Genomic DNA, 14,499 nt, shown 5'->3' on the forward strand with positions numbered 1-14,499 from the left:
AAAGAAGAACGAAGATCGTCTTCACTAAAATATGCGCGAATATATATATATATATATATATATATATATATATATATATATATATATATATATATATATATATATATATATATATAAGCGTATTTTACGACTGGGCAATATACCGGGCGGCATGCTAGTCTCTCTCTCTCTCTCTCTCTCTCTCTCTCTCTCTCTCTCTCTCTTTATATATATATATATATATATATATATATATATACTATCAAAAGTACCCGTCGTTGACTGGGTTTAAAAACAGTCTACAGAAAATGGACTCTGATTTATTAAAGTATGATAGTTTATGAAAAGGAAGGGTTGTAAAGAGATAGCTTCGAATTTGGGGGTATCAAAACCAAAGCAAAATATGATGAAAGTAAAAATAAAATAGATAACCCCCATAATTTATTATACCATTCCTGTTCACACTGAAACACTTATCACAATATTCTGTCGATCTATATTTAAAAAAAAAAAAACCTTGTTAAACTTTGTGACATATTTCCATGCTATGGAGGTCAGGTGCGAACGAACACCCCATAATTTTATTATACCATATTTCTTCAAACTGAAACATAATTATCAAAGTATACTTATGCAGATAGATATGAAAAGTCTTTATTAAAGTTTGTGCCTATTTCCATTCTATGGAGCCCAGGCGTGCAGCGTTGCCTTAAGGAGAAGTGCTTTCCAACACCCTGGAAAACCTCATCAGTATGCCCTGTATTTAAGAATTCAGGTGAAAAGTCATCCCCCTCTCAGTACAGACCAATAAGTCTCCTCTGTGTCATGAGTAAGTTGTTGGAATCCATATTAAATAAAGAAGTAGTCAACCACCTCAACAGAAATAACCTTCTTAGTGACATGCAATATGGTTTCCGCTCTGCAAGATCTACAGCAGATGTGCTAACGGTTATATCACACAGGATTACTGAATCTCTTAACAAAGGTTTCCTTTCCAGGGCAATTGCTCTTGACATATCGAAGGCCGTCGATAAGGTATGGCATAAGGGCCTACTTCACAAAATTTCCAGCCACGGTATTACTGGAAATGTTTTCTCAATCATTAAATCATTTCTCTCTGATAGGTTCATAAGAGTGGTGGCTGATGGGCAGAAATCAGAGGCCCACAGTATTAATGCTGGAGTCCTTAGGGGTCTATCCTGGGCCCAACTCTTTTCCTGATCTACAGCAATGATCTCCCAAAACACATACTTAAATCATTCGTTGACATCTATGCTAATGACACGACCATCTATGGCAACACATCAAAGGTCGTAAATGACAAAGTTCCCTCTAATTCTCTCTCCTCTGATCTTGAGCGTGTGGTACAATGGGGGAAGAGGTGGCTGGTCACTTTTAATTCATCCAAAACCAAGCTGCTATCTTTACATCATCAACGCTCTGATCCCCATCTGGCATCAATTGAAATGGATGGCTCTCGTCTTGGGGAGGCTCCATGTTTTGACAAGCTTCTGGGTTTGACTTTTACTCCTGATCTGAAATGGAACACATACATCAAATCTGTTGCCAGTGACGCGAGGAAAATGGTGGGATCCTTCTACCGCTCCAGAAGGTATCTCACTACTGATGCAATTCTCTATCTGTATAAAAGCCAAGTACGTCCAAGGATCGAGTACTGCTGCCACATCTGGGCAGGAGCTGCTAAAAACAGCCTATCCTGCCTTGACAGAGTACAAAATAGACTTCGTGGTTTAGTGGGAGATGCCCTTTTCTCTTCTCTTCAACCTCTCTCCTACAGAAGAGACGTTGCGATCCTGTCTTTGTTTTATCGTTATTTCCATGGCAGATGCTCGTCTGAGCTCCAATTCCTCGTCCCCCCCCCACCAATATTTTACGCAAAACACCCGTCTAGCTGAAACTACTGTCAATAATTTTCCTCACTCTTTATCTGTGCCTAAATCCAAACGTAGATTCCATGAGCAAAGCTTCTTTCTTAGAACTGCACGCCAGTGGAACTCTCTGCCGCTTGCCTGTTTCCCACCTGAGTACAACTTGGACGTATTCAAGTCCAACATAAACAAACTCCTGACAAACCGCCCCCTTAAGTAAGACACTCTATCAAAACCCCCAATACTAATGATTACTACAATACTATCTCATTGATTACTGTACACGCAATAACCATTATCCCTGAGTGGCCTTCGGGCCTTGAGAAATGGTGACCCCCATGTAAAAAAAAGACCCCACAATTTTATTATACCGTCCCCATTTAAGGTAAAACATAATTATCAAAGTATTCTTATATACATCTATATCAAAAACACTTGTAAATGATTTTTTTTTTAATTTTATATTTCCATACGTACGTACGCAGACCCCAGAATTTTAATGAATCATCATGATGCCAGATCAAACATACCCATTTCTGTGTCTCGATACATCTTCTATCAGTATATGTGATCAGTTTTCTATAATAGTCAACCATATAGGAGCCTATTCGTGACCAGGCACACACACAGACGTTCAGATTTATATTATATATATATATATATATATATATATATATATATATATATATATATATATATATATATATATATATAACTACTTCATTTACTCACATAAAATTAATATACAAACGTATAAATTTATGCATAAACTTTAAGTATTTACTTCAAAAGTGCTCAATGCGTAGGTAGAACTAGTTAGTAATTTATAAAATATATATGGCGATTAAGTTACACTGAATATTTCGCGTTTCATCCACTCTAGGATTCTTCAGGCTTATGCGCGAATTTTGTGGTTGAAGAATCCTAGAGTGGATGAAACGCGGAATATTCAGTGTAGCTTAATCGCCATATATATTTTATAAATTACTATCTATCTATCTATCTATCTATATATATATATATATATATATATATATATATATATATATATATATATAATTCTTTTCTCTTTCTTTCTCGTCTCTCTTTATGCATTCTATCTATCGTGTATATGTATGTATATATATATATATATATATATATATATATATATATATATATATATGGGGGGGGTGCATGCATCTGTGTGTAAAGAGAGAAAAGAGAGAAAGAAAAGAAAGAGAGAGAGAGAACTGAATGAAGAAACAGTGAGGAAGAGAGGCATTTAATCTCTCTCCCTCTATCTATCTATCCATATATATATATATATATATATATATATATATATATATATATATATATATATATATATATATATATACTACACTAATGCTGACCCAACGGGTTAGTGTATAGAGAGAAAGACAAAGAAAGAAAAAGCGGTGGTGAGAAGAGGAGGAGGAAACGAAAGAGAGAAAGAAAAAAGGAAAGCAGGAAAGTGTCTTGCGCGAGCGTGTGCATCTGCTACCGTTTTAGGTACGTATTTGGTTTGCCGGCTTTATAATTCACCCACGAATCCGCGGTGTGATGCGATATCTACTATTACCAACGGCCCTCTCTTCACCCCCACCACCCGGGTGGATTGGTTGCTTGCTTTTTTTTTTTTTTTTTTTTTTTTTCTGGCAGGGTAGCTCGGGTGCGACCTGGGTGGAGAATGAGAATGTACTGCAGAAAATAGAAAATCCTCTCCACCTCAATTAAACTCCCCCCCCTCCCTCTCTCTCTCTCTCTCTCTCTCTCTCTCTCTCTCTCTCTCTCTCTCTCTTACTAACTTGCGCGTTCTCGAGAGACATCATCATCATCATCATCATTATTATCATCATGTTTTGCCAAACGAATCCACTAGGTTTACCTGAGACTGGCTGAAGACCTAACGCACAGAGGATAACAGATAACTTGAATACCTATGGGAGACAACTTGAATGCCTACTATATATTACCCTCAAGTGTATTCGGTCTCTCTGAGACCTTGACATGAAATAAACCCTGTATTAATATATATATAAAAAAAAACGGTGTTCTTTCTCCTCCGGCAATCCACCATGCCCCACGAGTTGCGGACGGAAGAACCCCCTTTATTAATGAAGACAGCTTTTAATTAAAAGTAATAATAAATTACGATTAAAAAAAAAAAAAAAGTGTAGACATATAAAATATAAATAAAAGGTTCTTATGTAGTTGTTGGCTCCCTGCTTCTTACTTTCGTTTTTTTTTTTTTTTTTTTTTTTTTTTCTCTCGTTCATATGCCCCTATTCCGAATTCGTAGTAATGGGCAGGTACCAATGAGTTTTTTTTTTTCTACCGAAACGGACATAAACAGTGTTTTTGTTTTGTTTTTTTAATTGAACGTATTTCATACTGATATGAATTATTGAACAAAAAAAAAAATAATAAAATTAAAACAAAAATAATTTTTTCCTTATTTTGAATAATTTAATCAAGTTAAAATTCCATGCAACGGTCGCTGAGCACCTTTAAATTTGTTAGAATAACTTTTCAAATTTAGTAATCAAGCAAAAAATGGAATCTTAACTTGATTAAATAATTCGAAATAAGCATTGATTTTTGTATAATTTAATTGATTTTTGTATAATTTAATTGATTTTTGTATAATTTAATTGATTTTTGTATAATTTAATTGATTTTTGTATAATTTAATTGATTTTTGTATAATTTAATTGATTTTTGTATAATTTAATTGATTTTTACTGTGCAACAATTTACATCAGTATAAAACTATTATAGCCTTATTTATATCAGTATAAAACTATTATAGCCTTATTTTAAATAAAAATACAGCAAGAAACACGGGGTTATGGGTGAAAGACAAAGGGGTTTATTTACGAGGGAATACAGGTGACATAAGAGTTACTGGACATCTTTTCTAATTCTCTTCCTGCCTTTTTTTGCTTCTCTCTCAGTCACGTGAGAGGGTCAATATATCCATAGTTCATTTCATCTCTGAAGGGATGTTAGGTTATTCCATTACAACAAAAATAAGTTCAACTTAAAAAAAAAAAAAAAAAAAAAACCATTGTTAATGACCTTTTTGGTAAAAAAAGAAGTTCACGGATCTCGACTCATTGCTACGGATTCGGAATAAGGGTATGTAAGCGAGACAAAAAAAAACGAAAGTAGAAACAGGGAGGCAACAACTACATGAGAACCGAATAAAGATATACATAATGGCAGACCGGCACCCAGGATAAAAAAGGACTCTTCAACCTGTTTATACACCAAGCTGGAAGAGATAAATAATGGTGTAACCCTTCATATATCTCGAAGTGGCATTCCACCCATGACAGAGGCCAACCAGGGTCAACCATCACGCCTTGTTGAGATGAAAGGTATTGGCTCTCTATCTCATCATTTGTAGCACAAAAGAAAATTGAGAAAAATAATAGGTAATAGTCTGTTGCACACACAGACACACACACAAAAAGATCCCAATGTTTTGCTACCACTCCTCAAAGTTTTAAAAGTGGAGCAAGACATCAAATGAAATCCTGACAGAATAGATAAGAGAAACTGATAAGTGCTCGTCTGAGCTCCAATCCATGGTCCCCCTGGCCTGACCTTCACGAAAACACATTCGTTTAGCTGAAACCACTATCAATAATTTCCCCCACTCTTTATCTGTACCTAAACCTAAACGTAAATTCCATTAACAAAGCTTCTTTATTAGAACTGAACACCTGTGGAACTCTGTTCCGTTTGCCTGCTTTCCAACTGACTACAATATGGTTGTCTTCAAGTCCAACGTGAACAAGTTCTTGATTGGCCATCACCCTTAAGTAATCCAATTTACCAAATTTCCATTACTAACAATTACTACGATATTGTCCCATTGACTACTGAAGACTCATTAAACCTTATCTTCGAAGTGCCTCCGGACTTTGATAAGTGGTGACTCCTTTGTAAAACAAAAAAAAACTGCATGTTGGTGGTGGCTATTCTGCATTCAGAAACCTTAATCCACCATCAAGTGGACAGTTTCTCTTTTACCAAATGGTCATCAAGTTTAATTTAGACGAGATTAAATCGATATAAATCATTGTATACTAAAAAAAAAGTAAGTTTTAAAAATCGATTATTTTTTTCTTATTTGATTTATCTCATTAATCAAAATAAATATGGAATTTTTAGTTGATGTTCAATTTTTATTTAAAAAATAATTTTAAAAAATTTTAATAGATTTTGATTATAAAATTTTACCTGAAAAGCTTGGTTATAGTCAAAATTATCCACTCCTTTTGGCTGTTGGTTTCTGCTCCGCAAACGGGAGTACGGTGATAAGCAAGATACGGTCCCTATTGATTAAAGATTATTCTCCTCTCAGATAAAGCCAAAGTCTTCCATTTTCCCATGTTTCCATGTTAAGAATGACTTTCTTATTCGCTTGAGCCTATCTAATCATCCAACCAAACAAACAGCAGAAACCAGATGTGTAAAACAATCTGACAATAACAAAGATTTAATGTAGCTTTTTTTTTTTAATTATTTCCGCTGGGTTAAAAAGAATCGGCCTATGTACACGAGTAATCGAACACAAGTTGCTATTTTGCTAGACGTAAAAGACAAAAAAGAGATGGCAGATTACGGCGATCAATTCGAAAAATAGGTACCAGCTGTTGGCATTAAGAGCACTGTTTCGTTTTTATCTAGCAAAATCCCAATTTTCAACATTTACAGTTCAATCATTGTAGACGAGTAATCGAACACAAGTTGCTATTTGGCTAGACGTAAAAAAAAGAGACGGATATACACAGAAATAAAACCTGCCTGGAAAATCGAATTTGTCGATTTTCTACCGAGGATCAGACAATGAACGCAAAACAATAGGCATCCGACATGTATATATTATAAAGAAAAAACCTTAACGTTCACATCAAATATTCAGCGTCCAAGAAATATAGGCCACTGGCAAACTGGAACGTCTGTGAGCATCCGGTGTATTATTTGGAGCTGTCCCTTTTGAGAGAAGTTCCGTGTTCGAAGTGGTCTGTCTACATTGGGTATATAGTGTTTAAAACTTGTTATTACACGTAATCTTATTTAATTATGGAGTTAGCTAAAAAGCGATGGGTCACTGCACTTCTCCGTGTAAAGAGCAGTCGATTGATGCTTGAACTGTTGTCAGAGACCGTTCATACACCGAGATACATCGTCTCAAAAGAAAGAAGAAGAAAGAAGAAAGAAGAACAATTGGCCATTTTTGTACCCTTTTTTTTTTTTGCTCTCTTTTGACATTTTAACCGACGTTCTGACACTCGCTGGATTCGTAAGACGCTTCTCTGTAAGAATATGTGCTTTTTGAAACTTATAAGTTGATTTTAGTTGAGATTTGGATAGTTTTGTTTTGTAGGCGTATATAGGCGTGTACGGGCCATCCCTATATAGAGAGTGCTACCGCCTCTCTGATATGGAAAAATGCGCGCATGAAAAGTAATATTTTTAAGATTTTATTAAACCTGGAAAAGTAAAGGACAAGAAATTACACCCTGGAAAAGTAAAGAACAAGATATTCTAGTAAAGTAAAAAATAAGAATTTTTTGGACTTAAAATATTGCAGCTAAAAATAAAATTTGAATATTGATAAATATTTTATTTATTATTTGCATATGTTGTTGTTTATTGTTGAGTTAGAAAGGGTGTCAGTCGCTGGATTGAACTTATTTCCCCCCTATTATTTGCATATATTTATGTAGTGAAAATTGTTTGAATAAAATTAGTTCATTAGTTAGTTAGTTAGTAGATGGAATTAATAATTTTATAATTTACATAAAAATTAATAATTTTATTATATCATAATTAGGATCATTTAATTCATTTTTATGTAAATTATAAAAGTATTAATTCCATTGTTTGAAATTTGGTTGCGAACGGAATTAGTGGTGGGGGTTTGAATGTGTCTCGATTCATTCAATTTCGGACTTAAGCATATATTCAACCACTACCGTGGTTGAGTGATAGCCACCGTTCATACATGGAGTATTATTGTCACGTCTGGCTGGTTCACTAATAACTAGTCTCCTCCTCTTAAACAGAGTGCTAAAGAATTTCTAACCTAATAGGTCCCACACTGTCTATCAAGCTCTAACACCTGTCATATCGCCGCAGTGTCGTAACACTACTTGTTTTACAAGTCCTTCCAAGGAATGTGAATCTGCGAACTTTCTGCATTTGAACCGTTTCAATGTAAATACTACTACCAACCCGACTAACAGCAAAATTATACCCCTTCACTGTAGCGGTCCGCAAGTGTCAGAAGAATTCCTACTCGTATCGCTACTTTTTTCAGGGCACTTGTTTTGTTTTTTTGTTTTTATTTTTAGGGGGTTTTTTTAAGTCCTTCCCTGATTGCTGTTTTCTGCACTATGCCAATATTCAAAAATGTAAATGTAATGTGAACAAACATCTTGCTGCACAACTCTACACTTAAAATGCTCCTTATAAATCTGGCACCTCATCACAATAAGCCCTTGTGTCTACACATCAACGAGCTTTGCTTGCGGTGAGTAAAACTTCTTAAAAACGCATAGCAGCTTGGATTTAATAATTTTTCGTGAGTATTGTATGATAACCACTCATCCTTTGCGGTTTTCGGTGTACTATTGTCAGCATCGATGAACAATAAACATATTCATGCTCGGATTTATGCATCATTAAACGCGAGGAACAAGGGCAAGTGCAATTAATGCCTTTCTTTGGCAAACGTTTTGAAGAAATGAGGCTGAAGGACGGCCTCATAGGCTCTGATTGGTTGATCCAAGTCACGTTTTAAGCTAAAGGGCTTTCTTAAATGTAGTTATAAATATACAGACTGCTCCAAAACGATAGACGAAGTTTTATATATATATATATATGTGTGTGTGTGTGTGTGTGTGTGTGTGTGTGTGTGTGTGTGTGTGTGTGTGTGTGTGTGTGTGTGTGTGTGTGTGTGTGTATATATGCATTGTTTGGTGAGGAGGGCGGCTAGTCTCCCTGAAGGATTAAAAACAAGACCTTCCAAAGGGCGAATGAACTCTTTTTCTGGGTCAACGGCCAACTAGCACCGTGTATATTTGTGTGTGTGTGTGTATATATGTGTATTGGGGTAGAGAGGGCTCCCGTAAGCCGTGGTGAAGGCAACCTTTCTAGGAGAAGCAAATCTCTGATTAAAAAAAAACATAAAGCGGAGGACCAGTACCCGCATTAAGCTGGTCTGCAGTTTAATTTGTTGCTGGCTATCTTGCTCTTGCTTGTTGCTGGATCTCAACATTTTTAACCGAGAGAGAGAGACTTAGCTGTCGTACAAAGCTAAGACTCTGTAACATCATATTTGTATAGATACTCCCTCAGACATTTGGGCTCATGGATTTTAAATGTCTGACGGAGTGGCACTCGTCTGACAAGACGTTGCAATCATCATATATATATGTATATATACATGTATATATATCTATATATATATATGTATATGTATATATATGTGTATATATATATATGTATATATATATATATATATATATATATATATATATATATATATATATACACACATATATAAAAGCGAGATAGAATTCAGATTAAAAAATACTTTCAAGGTGATCCTAGCCAAAAAAGGCCCTGTCGGTGGGGCATTAGAATACGCCGACTGCCCCCCCCCCCCTGCAGATGATAAAAGTCCCTCAATGGGGTTCCTGGTTATGACCTTAAATTATATCCAGTGGTGAGGCCCCAGCTTGTGGGCTTTGGGGAGTGTGGAGCCACCCTTTAATTGCCATTGCTCCCAGGTCCTCTCTGACCCGGAGTGGTAGTACCTGTTAGGGTCCCAATTATGGGTTAAATAGAAACCGACTTGAAAACAAATATATTCTATTAAAAAAATTTTCCTCAAAATCTTTGGATTCGGCATTAAATAACCCGAAAAGGGTTGATATGCCGTAAAACAAAAACAAATAACTAACCAACCTAGCCAAAAAGGAAAAGCTCAATATTTAAGAATTAGAGCATCCACATACAGTACTGTTTTGCAACTCATCAGTGCGGCTAGACAAGCAACTACCTCAAGCCAGGATCGAAACCCGATCGCCAAAGCGACACTCAGAGCTTCTGATCGTTGCGCTATATATATATGACAGCTTGCTTTCCGCTTTTGGAGATGCATCAGAAAAATTTGGGAGATGCAGGCAAAATTTGGGAAATGTACGAGAAAATTTGGGAAATGTATAAAAAAAAATTTGGGAAATGTACGAGAAAATTTGGGAAATGTATAAAAAAAAATTGGGAAATGTACGAGAAAATTTGGGAAATGTATAAAATAAAATTGGGAAATGTACAAAAAAATGGGGGAATGTACAAAAAAATTTGGGAAATGTATAAAATAAAATTGGGAAATGTACGGGAAAATTTGGGAAATGTATAAAAAAAAAATTAGGAAATGTACGATAAAATTTGGGAAATGTATAAAATAAAATTGGGAAATGTACAAAAAAATGGGGGAATGTACAAAAAAATTTGGGAAATGTATAAAATAAAATTGGGAAATGTACAAAAAAATGGGGGAATGTACAAAAAAATTTGAGAAATGGACAAAAAAATTAGGAAATACACGAAAAGATCTGGGAAATGCACGAGAAAAAATGTCTTATTAAATTTTACGACAATCATGTTGTGACCTGCAGGGAAGCATAAGGTGATAATGCGTTCTACAGATGAAAAATTCTTGGAAATCATTTGTATATCAATGAAAATCCTTTTTATTTTCGGCACAGGATAGTTTGTTTGCAGTTGGGGTAGAAGACGAGTTATTACTATGAACGTTTTTCAGGATAAAGCAAGAGATACAAACGCATCGAGCAGCAAACATATCAAAAATTAAAGGGTATTTTCTTTAATATAAATATACATGTAAATGCGCTCCTTTGGCAAACTGTTTACAGAAATGAGACTGAAGAGGGGGGCGTCATAGGCTCTGATTGATTGATCAAAGTCAGGTGCTAAGTTAAAGGGTTTTCTTAAATGTAAATATAAATATATAGATTGCCCCAAAATTACCGACAAAGATTTTGTAAGTGTTAGTTTCCATTCTGCTTTAATATAATGCGCAGTAGTAACGAAAAGACATTTTCACGTGATTCCATCTTTTTAAAAAAAGAGATGATATGTGAATTTATATATATATATATATATATATATATATATATATATGCGTTTTATATTTTTTATTACCGTATCTTTCTGTTAATTTCTGTTATTGTTTCAGCTACCCGGCCGTTTTTTGGCCGTCTGTAGCTTCCTCAGACTTTTACAGAAATATAATATATTTCTGTAAAAAAGTCTGAGGAAGCTACATATATATGTTTTTGTTTTTGCGATACGTTTTGAATGGATTCAATTATTTACGAAAGTGCATTTTTACTTAAATTTAGGAACAATTTTCCTTTTAACCAATTTGGTACCTCCATATGGAGAGCGGCATATATATTGCTTTTTAAAATATGATTATCACTGACACGTGCTTCGTCGTCCACGATTCATCAGTATATATATATATATATATATATATATATATATATATATATATATATATGTGTGTGTGTGTGTGTGTGTGTGTGTGTGTGTGTGTGTGTGTGTGTGTATGTGTGTGTATGTGTGTGCGTGTATAGCATAAATGGTAATTAGTAAAAACCTGAAGAAAGTGCTCAGTAATATTGCAGAGCAAATATATGTTTTATTTATTTATTTATTTCCGTAATGTCTGATGAAGTTACTAGATCGTTAATACGATTCGGTAACCGAAATTAAAAAAATAAAACATATATATATTATATATGTGTGTGTGTGTGTGTGTGTGTGTGTGTGTGTGTGTGTGTGTGTGTGTGTGTGTGTGTGTGTGTGTGTGTGTGTGTGTGTGTGTGTGTGTGTGTGTGTGTGTATTACTCGATATTTCTTTAACTGGATGTGAATTATTTACCCGCCAAAATAGATTTATATTACTATATAATTTCCTTTTCTGGTTGAAATTATTTGTTTGATTTATAATCAATTTAAACACTTTAGATATAGCTTTACTTAAAAGTTTGGTCATGCATGTCTTTAAGGCTACAATAAACCTAGCACTAACTGGGTTTTTTGCATTTTAGGTATCCAATACATACATGAACGTTTTTTTTTTTCTTGTTTTTTCTTCCAACGTTATCACTAATAATACTTTATTCAGAATAATGCTACCTAAATTAATATTACTTAATTTTTAGGTATCTGAAACTTTACCTATAATTCCTACTTCGAACAATAAACGGTGTATATAGCATATTTATATATATATATAATATATATATATATATATATATATATATATATATATATATATATATATAAAGGCTATATTATTTGCCGCTTAATCAATGGAACTATTATAAACTTATCTTGAAGTATATATTATTTTAATTGGAATTCATTATTGAGATGAGTATCATTTATTAATTTTCAAGTATGAATTCTAATTAAATAATATATATACCATTCGGTACGGACCCAACCGTGGAAGATCAGATAATAAATAAACATGGATTTATAAAATCGAAAAATCCAACCTTGATCGCCCTTCGTGGCGCAGTTGATAGAGACGTTGAATATCTACGGTTCCAGGTGAGAATTGTCTGAAGATAGCGGTTTCAATCCTACCCAAAGCCGGCCAGAGGCTTACTTGGCCAAAAACGTGGTGATACGACAACTATGGAAGGCAGTAATTGCAGTGGATACAGTCAGGAGATTCAGAGTTCCTAACTGTCGCGTTTACCACCTGACGAAGGCCAGAGGATTAGTTGGCCGAAACGTCGTGAAACAACTAAGAAAAGATGAGGATAATAGTCCGCAAGAAATAAAATTAAGAAAATTATCTTGAAGTATTTTAAGTTTCCTAAGTATTTCTGAATTTTTAAAGAGAGAATTAGTGTTTGTTAGGATTTTTTTTTTTTTTTTTTTTTTTTTACATAGGCGCCACCACTTATCAAGGCCGATAGGCCACTCAAGGATAAGGGTTAAAGAGTGTAGAGTAGTCAAAAGGACAATATAGTAATCGATAGTAATGGAAGTTCGGTAAATTTGTTAACTTAAGTGGAACGGCTCATCAGAAACTTGTTCACGTTGGACTTGAAGACAACCATATTATAAACAGCTGGAAAGCAGGAAAACGGAAGAAATTATTTTATATGTTCAACTTATCTTTTATTTACGAATTCAAGTATATTATTCTTCCATGCATCAAACGTAGACTGTAATGATGTATATTTATTTGCTAATAGACACAATAAAACTATCTAGTGCTTTGATTACTTCTTTAACGCATTTAGTATAATCATGGCATTTAGGTTCTCTATAATTTGAACCTTAGGAGTTTTCTTAATTTAGAATTTTTTTTACTGTCTTTAGATTATCTGTAATTATATGTTCTATCTTACTAGTGTATAAATAGAGTGGAACTACATTCACATTCTGGAATATGTTATCATTTATATCTATATGTTTTACCGTTTTTTGTTTGTTTGTTTTTTTGTTTTTTTTATAATTGTACACCTTGTTACGTATAGTTAGCCCTAGTTTATATCTAACTATTGGTTGTTGATCTTTCGTCTTCTCATTTGGTAGTAATTGTATGGTTTTTGGATTATTAAATATTGTAGGTAAATTTATATCATCAAATCCTTTAATGTTATACAAGACTACACAGATATTTCTAAGTTTATTTTTTTATACCTTCCACAGGTGGCTTATATAATTTAGTGTTGATTACACCCAGGATATATTCATACTATTGAATAAAATAGTCTTTCCTATATATCGTATCCGGTTGTAATAATATTTTCGATGCTATTTCCTTCAAAACCTTTTTTTGTTTGTTTGTTTGTTTGTTTATTTGTTTGTTTGTTTGTTTAAGCAGTTTTCTAATACAATTGAAAAAATTCAGAAATTTTGGTAATTATAATATGTTCATTTTTTTTTTAAGAAGTCCTCGTATGAAATAATTGATTCTCTATTATTTCTATTAACATGTGTTCTATTCCTAATACTGTAGCGAGGCAAAGCTGGATATAATCGACCTACACTTTCAGAATCTTGTAAGTTATTTTTGTTTACTTAAATATTTGAACCATATGGGTAAATTACACACATTTTTTAAAAAATATATCGCCTTCCTTATACTGACGCATCTTTAGTTTATAATTGTCTTCAGTTCTGGAACTATTATACCCATTATTTTTTTTTTTTAATTTTGCAATAATTTGTACAGAAAAAGATGATTGTCTACAGGTTTCTTTAAAATGTATAATAACATGAATACAACCCTTAGTACCAGTATATATATATATATATATATATATATATATATATATATATACATATACTCGGGTTTTTGTTATTTAAAAGTAATAAACTAATGAATTCAACGAGGTTATTAGATAGTGCTCAATAAAAAAGATCTAATAATACTTATTTATTGTTTACATCCCGCTACTACAAACAGCCATTTGTTTCAATCAAACAACAGATATCATGTTTATTTAACAATAAATAAGTATATATATATATATATATATATATATAT

The sequence above is a fragment of the Euprymna scolopes genome, chromosome 31 (assembly GCF_053919585.1).
Source record: "Euprymna scolopes isolate OS-2025 chromosome 31, ASM5391958v1, whole genome shotgun sequence".
NCBI lineage: Eukaryota > Metazoa > Mollusca > Cephalopoda > Sepiida > Sepiolidae > Euprymna > Euprymna scolopes.